General features: G+C 37.8%; 1 long non-coding RNA gene across 5 annotated transcripts; it reads left to right on the top strand.

Moving 5' to 3' along the window:
* The first annotated feature begins 1,909 nt into the window (after nucleotides 1-1,909).
* Nucleotides 1,910-16,785, top strand: LOC147331948 (uncharacterized). Of its 5 annotated transcripts, XR_015128920.1 has the most exons (8): nucleotides 1,910-2,003; nucleotides 2,235-2,315; nucleotides 13,302-13,483; nucleotides 13,610-14,010; nucleotides 14,563-14,719; nucleotides 14,972-15,080; nucleotides 15,186-15,307; nucleotides 16,469-16,785. It is a non-coding gene; the product is annotated as an uncharacterized LOC147331948 (long non-coding RNA). The 5 variants fall into 5 exon arrangements; XR_015128922.1 differs by lacking the exon at nucleotides 1,910-2,003 and having other exon boundaries at nucleotides 2,044-2,315; nucleotides 13,307-13,483; XR_015128921.1 differs by lacking the exon at nucleotides 1,910-2,003 and having other exon boundaries at nucleotides 2,044-2,315; nucleotides 14,568-14,719.
* The last annotated feature ends 5,363 nt before the right edge of the window (nucleotides 16,786-22,148 follow it).

The following is a 22,148-nucleotide window of genomic DNA, read 5'->3' as shown; positions in this document are numbered from 1 at the left end:
CTGTTTTCCTAGCACGGAGACCTTGAGTTCTATAAGATAAAGCCATGAACATGTTTGTCTGAGTCTTCTATCAAAAGTTACAGCTATTTATATGAAGTTGTACAAAAACGCTTTCTTTCGCCAAGACAGTGCGTTTCTCGCTGTTACATGCATTTGAATGGGGAACTCGACCGAAACAAAGTATAGGTTTTCATTATGTGAATAACTTGGAAATCTTAGTTCAAACAGCTGCAAAACCTGTTTGCTCAACACGGGGATATTGAATTCTATAAGATAAAGCCATAAACATGTGTATCCGAGTCTCCTATCAAATGTTACAGCTAGCTTCATGAAGTTGTACAAAAAGGCTTTATTTTAACGAGACAGTGCGTTTCTGACTATTACATGCATTTGAATGGAGTTCTCGCACGAAACAAAGTATAGGTATTCATTTTGTGAATAACTTGAAAATCTTAGATCAAACAGCTGCAAAACCTGTTTGCTCAACACGGGGATATCGAACTTTATAAGATAAATCCATAAATATGTGTATATGCGTCTTCTATCAAAAATTACATCTGTCTTGAATGAAAGCATTATAGCAGCTCACCTCGATCATGTGGTAGAACAGACACATGGGCCACCTACGTGTCCTCCTACGGCAGGAGTAGTTGCCACAAACCTGCAAAACAAAAAGAAATGATCAGGTGACATGAACAGATTTATACAGCCATAAGCAAGAGATTCTTCCTGCCTGTGGGCGTCAAACTGGACCCCCCCCCCCCCCCCCCCCCCCTCCTTACTGTAACTATCAAAACTATCATAGTCTAAAACTATCATCTCATATCAAAACTATTATAGTCACATTATCTGACTTTATCAGTTATAACAATGAGAAATGGTAAACAATTTGGCAAATAAATGACTTATAATTGTGCTTACCTGGTCCAGATGATCCACAGCCCCTTTGCATTTGTTATAATCCAGGATGATGTGGGGCTTTCTCTTCCCAGAGTCCTGGACTTGTAGCTCACTGTGCCTGGTGCTCAATAAGACAACCTTTTTTCTTTGCTTGGGGATGTAGGAAACCACAGCCTTGTCCCCCCTGTAGCGACCTAGACGGGAGAGACAATCTTACTGACCGATTAATTTGCTCAAATCTTTTTTTTTTGACATGGTAGCAGGAAACAGAAGAGCCCTGTCTCCCCATTTCACAGGCTTGTTGTCGTTTCATGTTGAGACCTGTACAGGCCAGCCAGCATCACAAGCCCCATGTAAGCCTGCAACTCCTCATCTATGTCCTTCCAGTCTTTTACTGACCTGTTGCCCCTGCAGGTTGGTGAAATGCAGGATTAGCTGCATAATGTCCTCTGCAAAAAAAAAGATGGAAAGTGCTCACAGGGCTGCTGATCCTATACGAATTGCATAATGGGTTGGTCCTGGGGTTAAAATGGGGGGAGGAAAAAATGGCAGGACCTCTTCGTGTGTGGGTTGCCACATGATTTCTCCATTTTTAGATCTCCACTGGCCATCCTCCAGTCTTGTCTCTTCCTCCTGCTCTTCTTCCTCCTTCTCCTTCTCCTCCTCCTCACATGAGCTGCAAAGCTCCTCGGTGCCTGGCAAAAATTCTTCTTCGCTGTCAGAAGTATCTCCACTGCTTGTGGAGAGTGCAAAACTGCAGCAACAGCCTCATCTAAACTGAGTGCACGCTTCATTGTGTCTGTGCAGAAATGACCACTCAGACCAGGCTGCAAAGTATTCTCATAGACTTCAAAGGTGCACCTGAATAAACATGCTATACCATACATCCAATAAGAGAGAGGAGGCACACTCTAACATAAACGCATGCCTTTGATCTCTCCCCCCCCCCCCCCCCCCCCCCGCCCCTCCCTCTCTCTGTCTTTCTCTCTCTCTCTCACACACACACACACACACACACACACACACACACACACATGCACATACATACACACACAATACCATTTTGTGGTGGTTAGCTGTTTTATTGTCATGCATTTTACAAGGTAAGATAACCATGTCCTGCATTCAAAACCACTGAAAATGTCTATGGTGGTGCTGTGCCTAATATTGTGCTGGTGTATGCTGGGTAATGGCACAGCTAACGACTGGGTGACTTTATTCACCCGCTTCGGCTGTTATCAGTCCATACAATGGGCGTTATTAGCACAAATCAGTCCCATAGATATGGACCATCTCCTGCTAGATTGTTCAGAAGGTTGTTATCATCCATCCAGATGGAAGATCACTAACAGGAGCGTGGGAAGACTCCAGAATCCACTCTGGCTGCAATCCGGTGGATACAGCAGTGTGTACAGGTAAGACCGTTTAAACGGACAGCATTTATAGAATGACTATTAAAAGTCAGCGAGTGTCAATAATGTTAATGTGGTTATGTTAGTAATACACCGAGTGCTAATATAACAGCTTTAAGATGCATTTGTAGATGTTATTACCGTCTTTATGGTGCTAGCTTAAAGTTACGGTGTAAACGTTAGCTTATATTGGAGTAAAGCTGTTACTGTTTAAACGATGTTAGCACAGAAATATTAGCCTCTGTCATGACTGACGAAGTTACTAGTTAATAAGTTTCCAGTAAAGTGTTTAATCGCAGCCACAGACTGACAGCAAATATCTCGATTAGCTTCAGTGCATCTGTAATAAATATGTGCAAGTTTCAGTGCTTCGTTTAAACTTATACTGACCCAGGGTCAGTGTAAAATACAATCCTAGCTGTGTGAACAAAGCCTGGCTCCTTTAATCCTGCATGAAAAACCTCAGGATGCAGGCTATTATTACTCTTTCCTGCTGTCACACCTGTCACACCTGAGAGTCAGCTAGAAACGTACAGTGACGTGGACATCATGCAAAGACTGCCAGATTCTGTAATACTGCAAATGATCAGTGACTCAAGTTAACACTAAGCTTTAAACGGCACCTCCGTGTCTCTGTGTGCTGAACATTTAGGATTGAGTCAGGCTGCATCTGTGTTAATCCTGTGACAGACTGGTGACCTGTCCAGGTGTGCTCTACCTATGACTACTGGGACAGGCTCTAGCTCCTGTAATAGAAATTTTATGTTATTCTCATTTAAAGCATTTAAGTGCTTAATATGCTTAGTTGTGACACTGTTATAGACTGTTCAATGAAAGTTTCTAAAACTAGATGAACTTACTTCAGCAGTTTGAGAAAACAACTCCCTTTACAGGTGCTGATAACGGCAAGGGCACAAAACAGCATAACCATTGATCCGTTAGGTTTCATAGCGAGACACGTGAAGTGGCAGAGCTGACATGACTGAACTGTGATGTTTGATGTGTGTTTGCTCTCCTGTGCGCAGTAATAAATAGCTTGATCACAGCTCTTTCTGTGTTGCAGACTTTATTTTAAAAATTCCACGACACCCCCCACCCTCCCACTGTGAACCTGAATTGAATATTCAGAAGACATTTGTTTAAATAGTTCTAGAAATCTGAGCTGTTGGTGTGTCCTTGGATTGTGTGGTAATAATATTAGAGCCTGCAATCTTTCTTACTGAATCTCTACTATGAGTCATGTTACCTGAGATTAATTCTATGTTTACCTGTCAGCCTGGACGAATGTGCTGTGTGAAGTAAATTAAATTAAATCAGATCTGAACATTTAAGGAACCTGTTCATATTTAATTGAAATATGAACCAGTGATTTTTTGATTGCTGATTCCAAGAGAGTCTTTGTGGAAATCCTCTTTGGCTTTTTGTTATTGTGTGGATGCTTTAAGCATCCACACTATTGAGTTCCTGTTTCTCTTTATTCTTTATTATTGTGTGGATGCTTTAAGCATCCACACTATTGAGTTCCTGTTTCTCTTTATTCTTTATTATTCTTAGGACTTCCGTACACTTTTCGCCGTGGAACTACTTCCACAATTTTCAGCCGATTTTCACCGTTCAAACTTTAAACTATTCAGCTATTTTTGCTAATGCCGGCTATGACTTTTGCTATTTTTAACTATTATACTTTTTAAAATATTCCACTTTTTTCCTTTAATTTGTCCCATTGAAATGAATGGGAAACTTCAGCAATTCTGCTAAAATTTGCTTGTTTTTGAAACTTAACTACTTCCTCATATTTTCACCTAGAACAACCATTCAAATTTTAAAATGTTCACAAATTATTGGGCTATTCAGGTATGATTCAGCTTTTTCAAATCTTCTATTGTTTTACTTTTATGCCTCTTAAAGTTTTGAGTTGCAAAATTGTGATTTTTCACAAAATACATGTGTTGTTATGGTTGCTATGCTCTTGGCTTCCAGTGTGCCACTGAAGGTTTTGCAATTTTCACTTCATGTCCGAACAACTTCCTGCTACTTGCTCAATTTTCACTCAACTTCCACAAATCATACATCAAAACGTAGGTATTTTTGCTGGCTTTCAGAAAATGTCACCATCATTGTTGTGGGATTTATAGAATTTTTGCAAATCTCCTCAGACTAACACAAGGTCAGAAAACTCTCCATATAAAGTGAATGGAGAGCTTGTTCAAAATCACCGCTGGATTTCTGTAATGAGAGGCATATTCGAATCGTCATATCTCCTTAACGAAGCAAAGTTAAGACATGAGGCTTGTCCCCGAATATCTTCAGACACCCCTGACGCTCACAATTCAAGAATTTCTTTCTCACCTATTACCGTTCTGAAATGAGTTGGACTTGTTTGAGGGTAGGAAATTCGTCCTTCGCTCAGATTTCTTCAGATTTCAAACTGTGGAAATGAACCACTTTTTTCTCTCGTCATAACTTTTTGTTGGATTTCCACAGAGACCTGAAAATTTCCATGATTGTTCACCAAAGCCTGCTGTCTCTAACGGTGAAAGAATGATATCGATACTCCAAATAGATTTCGAGTTAGAAAGCGTTGTTTGAGGGCAAGTCAAGGCAGTTTTTGCTTCGCTCTACTCAGTTATGGTGCATTACAAGTCAAATATCTTTAATAATTCATATTTTAATGATAAATTGTAAACACTGGAAGATTCCCCCATCTCTTCTGAACAAAACGGTGTAAGAATGACCGCTCTAGCCCCTACGGTTTGGAAATTATGGTCATTTGTTTGAGGGGAGTCCTCACTATGAGAAATAGGCTGCAATAATCCTGTGCCTCTCTGTGCTGCGTGTGTAAAAAGAGGCACATGTTTTGGCGGGAAAAAGTACACAGGCTCTCTGATTGGTGGATTCAAATTCAGCAGCTCCCAGGCTGACCTAGAAACTTACTTCTCTCTCCCTGTGCATTTTTTTGCTGATTTTTTCATTTAACAAGTATATTTGAGGGACCCTCAGCATGTTCAGCATTTTTTCAGCTGTCCATTTTGCTTTTCCAATTTTTCTGTTTAACTTATTACTATTGTGCTAAATAATACTATTTCTGCTATTTTATAAGATTTGTGCCTAATATAGTATTTCTGCTAAATTACAATATTTCTGCTTTTTATACTAGTTGTGCTAAAACATAGTATTTCTACTAAATGTAGTATTTATGCTTAATCATACTATTTCTGCTTTTTATGGGATTTGTGCCTAATATAGTATTTCTGCTTTTTATAGGATTTTTGCTCAAACATAGTATTTCTACTAAATGTAGTGTTTATGCTTAATCATCCTATTTCTGCTTTTTATAGGATTTGTGCTTAATATAGTATTTCTGCTAAATTATAGTATTTCTGCTTTTTATAGTATTTGTGCTAAAACATAGTATTTCTACTAAATGTAGTATTTATGCTTAATCATAGTATTTCTATATATTTCTGCCAGGTCCCCAGGCAGCCAATCCTCTGTGAGGACTGAGAAATTCAAATTTTCAAATCAGGGCCTGCACGGCTTCCCAGCCAATCATATATGTGTCCTGAGGCATTCAAATTTGCATATTGGGGACTTCATGGCTTCTAAGCCAGCCAATCATATCTGAGGGCTGAGGAATTCAAATCCACAAATCAGGGCCTGCACAGCTTCCCAGCCAGCCAATCATGTATGTGGGCTCCAGGTATTCAAATTTGCATATTGGGGAATTCGTGGCTTCTAAGTCAACAAGTCATCCATGTCATATATCTCTAAAAATTCATATTTTAATGATAAATTGTCAACACTTGAAGATTCCCCCATCTCTTCTGAACAAAACGGTGTAAGAATGACCGCTCTAGCCCCTATGGTTAGGAAATTATGGTCATTTGTTTGAGGGGAATCCTCACTATGTGAAATAAACTGAAAGAAGCAGGTCTATGTCTCTGTGCTGCGTGTGTAAAAAGATGCACCTGTTTTGGCGGGAAAACGTAAACAGCCTCTCTGATTGGTGGATTCAAATTCAGCAGCTCCCAGGCTGACCTAGAAACTTAGTCCTCTCTCCCTGTGTGTGTGTGTGTGTGTGTGTGTGTGTGTGTGTGTGTGTGTGTGTGTGTGTGTGTGTGTGTGTGTGTGTGTGTGTGTTTAGTGGGAGAGAGAGGACCCTGCCCTTATTTGACAGCATGTCATTGTAGGATTTAAATTGAACATAGTTAGACTGGTTGACTGGATTAGAGCCTGTGTTTGTGTGTCCCTCTGTGCATTTGTGTTTCAATAAGTTATTACTATTCTGCTAAATCATAGTATTTCTGGTACTTTTCGGTACTTGTGCTAAATACAGTATTTCTGCTAAATCATACTATTTCTGCTTTTCATAGGATTTATGCCTAATATAGTATTTCTGCTAAATTATAGTATTTCTGCTTTTTATAGGATTTGTGCCTAACATAGTATTTCTGCTAAATTATAGTATTTCTGCTTTTTATAGGATTTGTGCCTAACATAGTATTTCTGCTAAATTATAGTATTTCTGCTTTTTATACTATTTGTTCTAAATTATAGTATTTCTGCTTTTTATAGGATTTGTGCTTAATATAGTATTTCTGCTAAATTATAGTTTTTCTGCTTTTTATAATATTTGTGCTAAAACATAGTATTTCTACTAAATGTAGTATTTATGCTTAATAATAGTATTTCTATATATTTCTGCCAGGTCCCCAGGCAGCCAATCCTCTGTGAGGACTGAGACATTCAAATTTTCAAATCAGGGCCTGCACAGTTTCCCAGCCAATCAAATAAGTGTCCTGAGGCATTCAAATTTGCATATTGGGGCCTTCGTGGCTTCTAAGCCAGCCAATCATATCTGAGGGCTGAGGAATTCAAATCCACAAATCAGGGCCTGCACGGCTTCCCAGCCAGCCAATCACATATGTGGTCTCAGGCATTCAAATTTGCATATTGGGGAATTCGTGGCTTCTAAGTCAACAAGTCATCCATGTCATATATCTCTAAAAATTCATATTTTAATATTAAATTGTCAACACTTGAAGATTCCCCCATCTCTTCTGAACAAAACGGTGTAAGAATGACCGTTCTAGCCCCTACGGTTAGGAAATTACGGTCATTTGTTTGAGGGGAGTCGTCACTATGAGAAATAGACTGCAAAAATCCTGTGTCTCTCTGTGCTGCTGCGTGTGTAAACAGATGCACCTGTTTTGGTGGGGAAAAGTGCACAGCCTCTCTGATTGGTGGATTCAAATTCACCAGCTCCCAGGCTGACCTAGAAACTTACTTCTCTCTCCCTGTGTGTGTGTGTGTGTGTGTGTGACAGAGAGAGAGAGAGAGAGAGAGAGAGAGAAAGGCTTTTAATGGGATGATCTCATTCTAAGATTTAAATTCAATATATTTAGACTGGTTGACTGAATTGGATCTTGTGTGTGGGTCTCTCTGTGCATGTGTGTTTCCTCATGTGTACATATTTGTGATTGTGTGGCTGTAATAAATTTTTTTGCAGATTTTTGTCATTTAACAAGTATATTTGAGGGACCCTCAGCATGTTCAGCATTTTTTCAGCTGTCCATTTTGCTTTTCCAATTTTTCTGTTTAACTTATTACTATTGTGCTAAATCATACTATTTCTGCTTTTATAGGATTTGTGCTTAATATAGTATTTCTGCTAAATGTAGTATTTATGCTTAATCATACTATTTCTGCTTTTCATAGTATTTGTGCTTAATATAGTATTTCTGCTAAATTTAGTATTTCTGATTAATTATAGTTTTTCTACTAAATCATAGTACAGTATTTCTGCTTTTTATGGGATTTGTGCTAAAACAAAGTATTTCTACTAAATGTAGTATTTGTGCTTAATCATACCATTTCTGCTTTTTATAGGATTTGTGCTTAATATGGTATTTCTGCTAAATTATAGTATTTCTGCCAAATTATAATATTTGTGCTAAAACATAGTCTCAATTTAAAATTACAATATTCATAGTTCATCACAGTGTCTCTGGTAAATCACAATATTTCTGCTCTGTTGTACTATTTTTCTAAATCATAGTGTTTCTGTAATGTTTAAGTATTTTTGGCTAAATATATTCTTTCTGTTATCTTATACTATTTCTCCTAAATTCTTGTATTTTTGAGAAGTTATCATGTTTCTGGTAAGTTACAATATTTCTGCTAAATTCTGCTATGCTATTGTATTTCTGCCAAGTATTATGTTTCCTCTAAGATATTGCAGTTCTGCTAAGTTATTCCATTTTAGCAAACTTCTTTTGCTTCTGCAAAGTTTTTACAATTTCTGCAACTTTTCAGCTTTTTCAGCTACTTTTTGCATACAGCTTCAGCTTTAAGCATCCACACTGCATTTTCGCAGGAAATGCAAATTTTTCTAGTTATTATTATTCTTCAAGTTGCTTCCGTACACTTTTCGCCGTAGAACTACTTCCACAATTTTCAGCCGATTTTCACCGTTCAAATTTTAAACTATTCTGCTATTTTTGCTCTTTCCGGCTATGACTTTTGCTATTTTTTTGCTATTATACTTTTTAAAATATTAAGCTTTTTTCCTTTAATTTGTCCCATTGAAATGAATGGGAAACTTCAGCAATTCTGCTAAAATTTGCTTGTTTTTGAAACTTAACTACTTCCTCATACTTTCACCTAGAACAACCATTCAAATTTTAAAATGTTCACAAATTATTGGGCTATTCAGGTATGATTCAGCTTTTTCAAATCTTTTACTGTTTTACTTTTATGCCTCTTAAAGTTTTGAGTTGCAAAATTGTGATTTTTCACAAAATACATGTGTTGTTATGGTTGCTATGCTCTTGGCTTCCAGTGTGCCACTGAAGGTTTTGCAATTTTCACTTCATGTCCGAACAACTTCCTGCTACTTGCTCAATTTTCACTCAACTTCCACAAATTATACATCAAAACGTAGGTATTTTTGCTGGCTTTCAGAAAATGTCACCATCATTGTTGTGGGATTTATATAATTTTGGCAAATCTCCTCAGACTAACACAAGGTCAGAAAACTCTCCATATAAAGTCAATGGAGAGTGTGTTCAAAATCACCGCTGCATTTCTGTAATGAGAGGCATATTCGAATCGTCATATCTCCTTAACGAAGCAAAGTTAAGACATGAGGCTTGTCCCGGTATATCTTCAGACACTCGTGACGCTCACAATTCAAGAATTATTTTCTCACCTATTACCGTTCTGAAATGAGTTGGACTTGTTTGAGGGTAGGAAATTTGTCCTTCGCTCAGATTTCTTCAGATTTCAAACTGTGGAAATGAACCACTTTTTTCTCTCGTCATAACTTTTTGTTGGATTTCCACAGAGACCTGAAAATTTCCATGATTGTTCACCAAAGCCTGCTGTCTCTTACGGTGAAAGAATGATATCGATACTCCAAATAGATTTCGAGTTACAAAGCGTTGTTTGAGGGCAAGTCAAGGCAGTTTTTGCTTCGCTCTACTCAGTTATGGTGCATTAGAAGTCAAATATCTTTAATAATTCATATTTTAATGATAAATTGTAAACACTGGAAGATTCCCCCATCTCTTCTGAACAAAACGGTGTAAGAATGACCGCTCTAGCCCCTACGGTTAGGAAATTATTTTCATTTGTTTGAGGGGAGTCCTCACTATGAGAAATAGGCTGCAATAATCCTGTGCCTCTCTGTGCTGCGTGTGTAAAAAGAGGCACATGTTTTGGCGGGAAAAAGTACACAGGCTCTCTGATTGGTGGATTCAAATTCAGCAGCTCCCAGGCTGACCTAGAAACTTACTTCTCTCTCCCTGTGCATTTTTTTGCTGATTTTTTCATTTAACAAGTATATTTGAGGGACCCTCAGCATGTTCAGCATTTTTTCAGCTGTCCATTTTGCTTTTCCAATTTTTCTGTTTAACTTATTACTATTGTGCTAAATAATACTATTTCTGCTATTTTATAAGATTTGTGCCTAATATAGTATTTCTGCTAAATTACAATATTTCTGCTTTTTATACTATTTGTGCTACAACATAGTATTTCTACTAAATGTAGTATTTATGCTTAATCATACTATTTCTGCTTTTTATGGGATTTGTGCCTAATATAGTATTTCTGCTTTTTATAGGATTTTTGCTCAAACATAGTATTTCTACTAAATGTAGTGTTTATGCTTAATCATCCTATTTCTGCTTTTTATAGGATTTGTGCTTAATATAGTATTTCTGCTAAATTATAGTATTTCTGCTTTTTATAGTATTTGTGCTAAAACATAGTATTTCTACTAAATGTAGTATTTATGCTTAATCATAGTATTTCTATATATTTCTGCCAGGTCCCCAGGCAGCCAATCCTCTGTGAGGACTGAGAAATTCAAATTTTCAAATCAGGGCCTGCACGGCTTCCCAGCCAATCATATATGTGTCCTGAGGCATTCAAATTTGCATATTGGGGCCTTCATGGCTTCTAAGCCAGCCAATCATATCTGAGGGCTGAGGAATTCAAATCCACAAATCAGGGCCTGCACAGCTTCCCAGCCAGCCAATCATGTATGTGGGCTCCAGGTATTCAAATTTGCATATTGGGGAATTCGTGGCTTCTAAGTCAACAAGTCATCCATGTCATATATCTCTAAAAATTCATATTTTAATGATAAATTGTCAACACTTGAAGATTCCCCCATCTCTTCTGAACAAAACGGTGTAAGAATGACCGCTCTAGCCCCTATGGTTAGGAAATTATGGTCATTTGTTTGAGGGGAATCCTCACTATGTGAAATAAACTGAAAGAAGCAGGTCTATGTCTCTGTGCTGCCTGTGTAAAAAGATGCACCTGTTTTGGCGGGAAAACGTAAACAGCCTCTCTGATTGGTGGATTCAAATTCAGCAGCTCCCAGGCTGACCTAGAAACTTAGTCCTCTCTCCCTGTGTGTGTGTGTGTGTGTGTGTGTGTGTGTGTGTGTGTGTGTGTGTGTGTGTGTGTGTGTGTGTGTGTTTAGTGGGAGAGAGAGGACCCTGCCCTTATTTGACAGCATGTCATTGTAGGATTTAAATTGAACATAGTTAGACTGGTTGACTGGATTAGAGCCTGTGTTTGTGTGTCCCTCTGTGCATTTGTGTTTCAATAAGTTATTACTATTCTGCTAAATCATAGTATTTCTGGTACTTTTCGGTACTTGTGCTAAATACAGTATTTCTGCTAAATTATACTATTTCTGCTTTTCATAGGATTTGTGCTTAATATAGTATTTCTGCTAAATTATAGTTTTTCTTCTTTTTATAATATTTGTGCTAAAACATAGTATTTCTACTAAATGTAGTATTTATGCTTAATAATAGTATTTCTATATATTTCTGCCAGGTCCCCAGGCAGCCAATCCTCTGTGAGGACTGAGACATTCAAATTTTCAAATCAGGGCCTGCACAGTTTCCCAGCCAATCAAATAAGTGTCCTGAGGCATTCAAATTTGCATATTGGGGCCTTCGTGGCTTCTAAGCCAGCCAATCATATCTGAGGGCTGAGGAATTCAAATCCACAAATCAGGGCCTGCACGGCTTCCCAGCCAGCCAATCACATATGTGGTCTCAGGCATTCAAATTTGCATATTGGGGAATTCGTGGCTTCTAAGTCAACAAGTCATCCATGTCATATATCTCTAAAAATTCATATTTTAATATTAAATTGTCAACACTTGAAGATTCTCCCATCTCTTCTGAACAAAACGGTGTAAGAATGACCGTTCTAGCCCCTACGGTTAGGAAATTACGGTCATTTGTTTGAGGGGAGTCGTCACTATGAGAAATAGACTGCAAAAATCCTGTCTCTCTCTGTGCTGCTGCGTGTGTAAACAGATGCACCTGTTTTGGTGGGGAAAAGTGCACAGCCTCTCTGATTGGTGGATTCAAATTCACCAGCTCCCAGGCTGACCTAGAAACTTACTTCTCTCTCCCTGTGTGTGTGTGTGTGTGTGTGTGTGTGTGTGTGTGTGTGTGTGTGTGTGTGTGAGACAGAGAGAGAGAGAAAGCCTTTTAATGGGATGATCCCATTGTAAGATTCAAATTCAATATATTTAGACTGGTTGACTGAATTGGATCTTGTGTGTGTGTCTCTCTGTGCATGTGTGTTTCCTCATGTGTACATATTTGTAATTGTGTGGCAGTCATAAATTTTTTTGCTGATTTTTGTCATTTAACAAGTATATTTGAGGGAACCTCAGCATGTTCAGCATTTTTTCAGCTGTCCATTTTGATTTTCCAATTTTTCTTTTTAACTTATTACTATTGTGCTAAATCACACTATTTCTGCTATTTTATAAGATTTGTGCTTAATATACTATTTCTGCTTTTATAGGATTTGTGCTTAATATAGTATTTCTGCTTTTCATAGGATTTGTGCTAAAACAAAGTATTTCTACTAAATGTAGTATTTATGCTTAATCATACCATTTCTGCTTTTTATAGGATTTGTGCTTAATATAGTATTTCTGCTAAATTATAGTATTTCTGCCAAATTATAATATTTGTGCTAAAACATAGTCTTAATTTAAAATTACAATATTCATAGTTCATCACAGTGTCTCTGGTAAATCACAATATTTCTGCTCTGTTGTACTATTTTTCTAAATCATAGTGTTTCTGTAATGTTTAAGTATTTTTGGCTAAATATATTCTTTCTGTTATCTTATACTATTTCTCCTAAATTCTTGTATTTTTGAGAAGTTATCATGTTTCTGGTAAGTTACAATATTTCTGCTAAATTCTGCTCTGCTATTGTATTTCTGCCAAGTATTATGTTTCCTCTAAGATATTGCAGTTCTGCTAAGTTATTCCATTTTAGCAAACTTCTTTTGCTTCTGCAAAGTTTTTACAATTTCTGCAACTTTTCAGCTTTTTCAGCTACTTTTTGCATACAGCTTCAGCTTTAAGCATCCACACTGCATTTTCGCAGGAAATGCAAATTTTTCTAGTTTTAATTCTCTTTTCTGTTTTCCAGAACAGTTCTCCACAGTCACTGTCCATATGGGCCAGTGGGACCAAGAAGCACTCTGCTAATGTGTGGACTCTGACCAGCAAGATCCAGCAAGACCCAGACAGCGTTTTCTATCTCCCAGCTGGAGTTTTTTGTTTGTCTGTGACTGGAGAGTCAGATTTTTGTTGAGCTTCACACTTGCAGAGGTAAGTCAGTTTGCAGAGATCCCTCCCACCCTGGCTTTTATGTGCTAGATTTCTTATCTGAAACAGTAATATTTAAGTGACTGCTGCTTATACCACAGGTTAATACACTCTACTGATCCCTGATAGGAGAATCATCAATTTTGCCAGCAAAGAAGCCTGGTGGATGTTTGTTTACAGTCTGATGGTGGGACATCATGCTCTGCATCTTTAAAGTTTGTCTCTTGATTATTATTCATACCCAGTAATGTGAAGTATGCTCATATCTACTATAACTGAACCAACCTGGTGCTCTTCATTTATGGAGGCTGTTGAGTCTGAATGTTGGATGTTGTGTATCTCGTGTTCTCTGGGCTTTGTTGTCCTCAGTCTTTTTGCAGGATCAGAAAACAAAACCAGGAGGCGCGTAAATGTTTCTTCTCCATGATGTTTCTTCAAATGTTTCTTCTGGATGATGATATGACCGTGACACGGGATGCCACCTTTGGTCTTGTGATGAAGCAAAGCTCAGGAAGAAGTGTGATTAAATGGTACCCACATGTGTGCTGCTGAGAAGGATGTACAGGGGCACCTGCAGCCAAATCCAAGCTTCAGCTTAGTTGTAGTTGCAGAACGCTATAGACTGAGACATCTAAGGCATCAAATGTTTGATTAAACGGATGAAAAAGAGAAGTTTTTTTCCTATAATTATCACTTCTTAAAATCTGTAGCAACTTCAAGTCTTTCAGCATGCTGAGCATGCTCAGAATGTGACAATATATTTTTGTTCAATATTTAATTTCTTTCAGTTGCAATTGTTAAATGAAAAAAATATATATATATTCTTATAATTTAGCAAACGAATTTATTAAAAAAAAAGATATACATATATCTGTATTAGTTTTAATAAATTAATTTGACACCTGTATTGAAAATACCATATTGTATTCATACAGAATCAGTTTGGTATCATTGTTTGTCTGTTCACTGATTGTTGAAGCTAAGAGCTAGTTTTATCTGTTTAGATCTAAAGTATCCAAAGTTGAGCTCTAATGTTTCTTCACCCCTGTGTGTGTGATATGTGATTTCCTACATGCTGGCAGAGCAGCAGTTTGTGCTCACAGATGGTGACGGTGTGGAGAGACGGTGGTGTTTCCTCAGAAGCACCAGCTGAGTCACAAAGGACACCAGTCCATCTCACCACCTTGACTTGCTGACTGATGCTCGTCTACACTGCACAGAGGAAATCAACTGACTGAGGTTTGTCCAGTGACGTGTTATGAAATGTATATTTGTTTTATGCTTACAGATATGTTTTTCTTGACAGAGGCTCTGCAGAGGTTAGACAAAGCAGAGAAAACATGTGCTTTACATTTTACTGTGATTTATTGAGATATTTGTTGCCTGATGTTCAGCAGGAATGGAGAAATAGAATCAAAGGGAGATGTTTTTGATGTTTTTGTAATGATGTAAGTAAATCTTCAATATTATTTATTTGCTTGGTTATATTAGGAGTGTTTCTGAGTGAGGGGGAGAGGAGTCATCATCCAGGTAAAGTGACGTGGATCAGTGGATACACTTGTCTCCCCTTTAAAGGAGACGATCCAAGTCATCCTTAAATGTTAGTGCTTTCAAATACACAAACATTTTTAAAGGACAGAAATGAACATCCAACTTTGAGTGTAATACAAAATAAATCTTTGCATGTGTGTTTTCAAACTCTCAGATGGGCAGGATATCAGTCTTGGACTGTCTAACCTGCCGGAGCAGCACTGAATGACCACCGCACATGAGCATGTTCCTGCAACATTCAGCATCTGATCTGTCATCTGTGTGCTTCTGCTTTTGGTAAGTACAGCTACAGTACCTCTAAACACATGCCATCCATTTCTTTTCTTTTTTTTTTTCCTGCCTGTCCCGTTTGGTTCTTTTGCCATCAGAATTATTGTCTAAAGGCGAAGAAAGATGCCCAACGGATTTACTTTACCAAATTGACCATCCCAGCCTTGCCGTAATGGTCTATTTGATATACCTTTTATTGTTTATTTTATTTATTTTTTACTTTCACTTGCTAGATACGGGACAGACTTGAATGAGGAAAAGAAAAGGGAGAAAGGAAGAGGGGGAAAAACAGCAGAGAAGAGGGACGGGAATAAAGAGCAAAAAAACAAAAAACAACTAAATAAGCAGACAAAAAAAAATACATACAATACAATAACCTAGATCACCTGTTGAGAAAGAAAAAAGAAAAACAGCAGAAGAAAAGGAGAGCAATACAATAAACAACATCACGATGATATATGTGAATATAACAGTAAATACTAAATATTAAACATTATTGTGCAGCACATAATATCGACAGCGCACAGTGTACTTTGAGGTAGGAGCCAAAAAGGGTGTAGTTTGTGTGTGTGAGCACCCGTGTGTACACCTGTGAGCATGGACGTGCTTTTTAAAAGGTTCCTTCATGTAATGATCTGCTAGAGCAGGGGTGTCAAACTCAAATACACAGTGGGCCAAAATTCAAAACTGGAACAAAGTCGCAGGCTAACATTAATATAAAAAAAAAAAATCTTCCTCCATTCATGAGAATGAATCTTTTCTTATAGACTCAAACAAGTTTTGCTGAAAAACTGAATATGGAACAAGCAAAGCTTAATACTAAACTATATATATTAGCTATTAGAGGTCAGCTCTAATAGTAATTTGGTATGGCTTCGCGGGCCAAATGTAATTAGGCTGCGGGCCAGAGTTTGACACCTATGTGCTAGAGGGTGTGGGGAGCCACAGCCCCGTCCACCAGGGCATGAAGCAGGTATGGAGGAGATCAAAACTCCAGACATCCAGAGGCCCCCAGAACACAAGAGACCAAGGAAGACCAACAGAGGGGCAGCTGCGCCACTTCTGCCATCCATTTCTAACGGCCTGGTTACTCCCTGTCAGTTACTTTAGAAACCATATGGTCACCTGACCTAACACTATTTCTTCTTCTTCCCCTTAATGTTGAAGTGTCAAATGTCAAACAGCTGGAGAGGAAACTACACCAGTGTACTGGGATGTTTCAGCAACATGTGCCAGATGCTGTTCCTTCATGGTGACAGCACCAGAGACAGCCCCACCCACCTCAGGACCTCGCCATTGATCATGATGATTATAATGATGACAGTGAGCGGAACTAAGACTGTTAAAATCCATGACCATAATGTTTAGATGCTTTCTAATGTAATGCAATGTAATGAATACTGAGTTTTTGTCTCTCTTTTTTTTTTCTCATTTGTTACTAACAAAGTTCACCAAACTCACACAGTTTACATTCTGCATGTTTCCATCAAGGTTTATTTTCGTAGAAATCATTGTTTTTCTCCTTTTCTCTTTTTCTCTTTTGTAATTGATGATAATTCAGTGAATATACTGCGCTTCTTCCTTTTATTGTGTCTCACATTGCTTTAAGTTTTTCAGTGTCCAGTTATTTTTTTACTGCTGTTTGAATTCTCTGTATGTTTGACCCTGTAGACTGTTTGATGGACTGCTTGTCTTCCTGTTTGTAACCGCCGCCTGTTTTTGACTAAAGATTTGGATTTCTGACTTTAACACAGCCTCTGCATGTCCTCCCTTTGTGTCCTCTTCCTCTGTGAATGTGTTGCATGTGAGATTCATTTTATTAACAGCTTTCCCACAGTGAGTTGCATCAGCATTCATTCACAGCACATTTCAGAAGGATTCAGATTAATAGAGTGATCTTATAGTCAGAATTATCCTGACAGAGTGCCACTGTAAATTATCTTTCATCAAGTAAATTTTAAAGTTCAGTATTTCAAAGCAGGAGTTATGAAGAATCATACTGGCATTAGGACTAATAATATGTACTTACAAAGTCAAAGTTTTTTAATTATGCTAGAATATTGGAAGACAATCAACTTTTAGTGTTTTCCGCATATTAATTATTCTGAAATAGAGACGGTGACCCTAACTGTACAGAAGCACAACAACTGACAATCTAACAGACATCATTGGCCTGAGCTGTCATGCACAGTGAGTCTGATCCGTGGCTGTGAGAGTATGACAAGCATGTTTCTGGTCAGTTTGGAACAAATAATATCACAATGTTGATCTTTTTTTCAATATTCCTTCTCTTTTACAACATAAACTGTGATCAAAGCTACTTATGTTCACAGCATGTAATAATACTGACAGTCCAGGGCATTGTGGTCTGTTGAGCTAGGGTTAGGGTTAGCAATTCAGACATATGTAATAAATATTAAACGTCTCTGACGTGGGCCACTGTCCGCAGTGTTGGGAAATCCATACCAGGCTGGAATGAGTCAAGGTAGGTGAGCATCCACGAGAAGACACAGCAGATGCATCCTACTAATACTGACAGGACCAGGAGACTCCAGAAACCGAGCATCTTCTCTTCAGTGCCATCCTCTCCTGTCACCCTCTCTGCCCGCAGCTCTTTGAGTATGGGGTGGAGAAGGGCGCAGAGAAACCCTTATTACTAATTCGTATTATAATTAAATTTTCATGAAATATTCATATTCAGCATTGGTCCTTTTATATTATAACCACGGATCCACCCAGGCTCATGGTGGGGCAAGGCTCTGTCCTGGGATGCTTGAGTGAAAGGTAATGTACACCCTGATGAGGTATCCAGTCTGTCAGAATTGTTTTCAATATTTGGTTCAAAAACATGAGTGACAACAAAAATCCAACTAGGATTCTTGCATATGATGAATGAAGTCTGACTTTGACTGTATTGTCCAGCTGATCCATCAAACCCCCAGCAGGTGAACCTTATTCATGACATAACACGGCAACAATCTAAAAAATTAAACAGCAACAGTCTAAATATAAAGTGCATTCTAAACTCCTCTTCAATAAATTATATGCAAAGAGTCATTCAGGTGTGTAAAATGTGAACTACAAAACCCAGAGTCTTCATCATTAAATCTCTGGTTGCTTCATTTTTCTATACTATATCAGATACTTTAAAGGTTAGGTTAGGTAAAGTTACACTGTCATTGTGAGGCAAAGTGTTTTGTGTGTGTGTGTGTGTGTGTGTGTGTGTGTGTGTGTGTGTGTGTGTGTCATGAACGGCTATAAAAGGCCTATAATTAAAGAACAAAGCGGGGTTTGAGTTCGAGTTGCGGCAGACTGTCACTACTTGTAAATGGAACGCAGCCTTCCTACGGCGGACAGCTAATAACAGGAATCGGATGAGGTCCAGCCAAGTCCACAGCAACCACCATAGCAACCGCCTAGCATGACCTTAAAAACATATTCTGTCTTCATAACTATCAAACACGTGAAATGATTTTCAAAGTGTGAAAGTGTTACAGCTGCAGAGAGCTATGGCGGTATCTATGGAAGCTGTTTACATAGCTAATAATATACGATGTAACTATGGAGACAGTCAGTCACGTGAGCTAGCGGTGCATGTTTACTACAGTGAATAAGGTGATTGTGTGCACCGCGTCCACACGCTGCAGGGGGTAAAGACATTACTTCAATATTGTTTTATATTGATATATATTTGCCTTCTGTTGACCATCACCTCAGGTTCACCATTACAGTTTCAGCATACAAATGCACACTGTCTAAACACATTCAAAAACTCATGTCTCAGAAATAAGCACAGCTGTTCATGTTTGTCATTATAGTTTTATTTGTAAGAAAATTATGAACTTCATATTGTTTATCAAATAAAAGAACATTTCACAACTCTGAGTCAACAGAAACAGGTAACAGAAATGTCTCTAATGTGTACAGTGTAGTGTAAGCATTAAAAGATTTTAAAGGAAACACTAATATTTATGTGAAACTAATTATAATAAAAAATGAGCAGGTGCTTTATAGATTTAAAAAAAAGAATCTGAAAACAACACTTTTTGGTCTAAGTGATCAAAGTAGAAAACAGAACTGATATTACATTCATATGAAGTTGTACAAAAACGCTTTATTTCACCAGTTAGTGCGTTTCTCGCTATTACATGCATTTGAATGGAGTTCGCACAAAACAAAGTATAGGTTTTCATTATGTGAATAACTTGAAAATCCTAGCTCAAACAGCTGCAAAACCTGTTTGCCCAGCACGGAGACCTTGAGTTCTATAAGATAAAGCCATAAACATGTGTATCCGAGTCTTCTATCAAAAGAACACGGGGACCTTGAGTTCTATAAGATAAAGCCATAAACATGTGTATCCGAGTCTTCTATCAAAAGTTACAGCTATTTATATGAAGTTGTACAAAAACGCTTTCTTTCACCAAGACAGTGCGTTTCTCACTGTTACATGCATTTGAATGGGGAACTCGACCGAAACAAAGTATAAGTTTTCATTATGTGAATAACTTGGAAATCTTAGCTCAAACAGCTGCAAAACCTGTTTTCCCAGCACGGGAACCTTGAGTTCTATAAGATAAAGCCATAAACATGTGTATCCGAGTCTTCTATCAAAAGTTACAGCTATTTATATGAAGTTGTACAAAAACGCTTTCTTTCGTCAAGACAGTGCGTTTCTGGCTATTACATGCATTTCGATGGGGAACTCGCCCGAAACAAAGTATAGGTTTTCATTATGTGAATAACTTGAAAATCTTAGCTCAAACAGCTGCAAAACCTGTTTGCCCAGCACGGCGATATTGAATTCTATAAGATAAAGCCATGAATACGTATATCTGAAACTTCTATCATAAGTTACACCTATCTATACGAAGTTGTGCAAAAACGCTTTATTTCGCCAAGACAGTGCGTTTCTCGCTATTACATGCATTTGAATGGGGAACTCGCACGAAACAAAGTATAGGTATTCATTTTGTGAGTAACTTGAAAATCTTAGCTCAAACAGCTGCAAAACCTGTTTTCCCAGCACGGGGATATTGAATTCTATAAGATAAAGCCATGAATACGTATATCTGAGTCTTCTATCAAAACTTACAGCTGTCTTTATGAAGACCATGAAAAACGCTTATTTCACCACGTTAGTGCGTTTCTCGCTATTACATGCATTTGAATGGAGTTCTCGCACGACTCAAAGTATAGGTTTTCATTATGTGAATAACTTGAAAATCTTAGCTCAAACAGCTGCAAAACCTGTTTGCCCAGCACGGGGATATTGAATTCTATAAGATAAACCCATACATATGTATTTCTGAGTCGTCTATCAAAAGTTACACCGATTTATATGAAGTTGTACAAAAACGCTTTCTTTCGTCAAGACAGTGCGTTTCTCGCTGTTACATGCATTTGAATGGAGTTCTCGCACGAAACAAAGTATAGGTTTTCATTATGTGAATAACTTGAAAATCTTAGCTCAAACAGCTGCAAAACCTGTTTGCCCAGCACGGGGATATTGAATTTTATAAGATAAAGCCATAAATATGTATTTCTGAGTCTTCTATCAAAAGTTACAGCTGTCTTTATGAAGACCATTAAAAACGCTTTATTTCACCAGTTAGTGCGTCTCGCTATTACATGCATTTGAATGGAGTTCTCGCACGAAACAAAGTATAGGTTTTCATTATGTGAATAACTTGAAAATCTTAGCTCAAACAGCTGCAAAACCTGTTTGCCCAGCACGGGGATATTGAATTCTATAAGATAAAGCCATAAATATGTATTTCTGAGTCTTCTACCAAAAGTTACAGCTGTCTTTATGAAGACCATGAAAAACGCTTTATTTCACCACGTTAGTGCGTTTCTCGCTATTACATGCATTTGAATGGAGTTCTCGCACGAAACAAAGTATAGGTTTTCATTATGTGAATAACTTGAAAATCTTAGCTCAAACAGCTGCAAAACCTGTTTGCCCAGCACGGGGATATTGAATTTTATAAGATAAAGCCATAAATATGTATTTCTGAGTCTTCTATCAAAAGTTACAGCTGTCTTTATGAAGACCATTAAAAACGCTTTATTTCACCAGTTAGTGCGTCTCGCATGCATTTGAATGGAGTTCTCGCACGAAACAAAGTATAGTTTTTCATTATGTGAATAACTTGAAAATCTTAGCTCAAACAGCTGCAAAACCTGTTTTCCCAGCACGGAGACCTTGAGTTCTATAAGATAAAGCCATGAACATGTGTATCCGAGTCTTCTATCAAAAGTTACAGCTGTCTTTATGAAGACCATTAAAACGCTTTATTTCACCAGTTAGTGCGTCTCGCTATTACATGCATTTGAATGGAGTTCTCGCACGAAACAAAGTATAGGTTTTCATTATGTGAATAACTTGAAAATCTTAGCTCAAACAGCTGCAAAACCTGTTTGCCCAGCACGGGGATATTGAATTCTATAAGATAAAGCCATAAATATGTATTTCTGAGTCTTCTATCAAAAGTTACAGCTGTCTTCATGAAGACCATGAAAAACGCTTTATTTCACCACGTTAGTGCGTTTCTCGCTATTACATGCATTTGAATGGGGAACTTGCCCGAAACAAAGTATAGGTTTTCATTATGTGAATAACTTTAACATCTTAGCTCAAACAGCTGCAAAACTTGTTTGCCCAGCACGGGGATATTGAATTCTATAAGATGAAGCCATAAATATGTGTGTCTGAGTCGTCTACCAAAAGTTACAGCTGTCTTCATGAAGACCATGAAAAACGCTTTATTTCACCACGTTAGTGCGTTTCTCGCTATTACATGCATTTGAATGGGGAACTCGCCCGAAACAAAGTATAGGTTTT

Source organism: Aulonocara sp. 'chitande type north' Nkhata Bay, linkage group LG4 (assembly GCF_057382095.1).
Source record: "Aulonocara sp. 'chitande type north' Nkhata Bay isolate Kocher_YH1m ecotype deep benthic linkage group LG4, A_spYH_male_GT1.1, whole genome shotgun sequence".
Taxonomy (NCBI): Eukaryota; Metazoa; Chordata; class Actinopteri; order Cichliformes; family Cichlidae; genus Aulonocara; species Aulonocara sp. 'chitande type north' Nkhata Bay.
The sequence above is the reverse complement of the archived record's forward strand: the minus strand, read 5'-3'. Positions and strand labels throughout refer to the sequence as shown.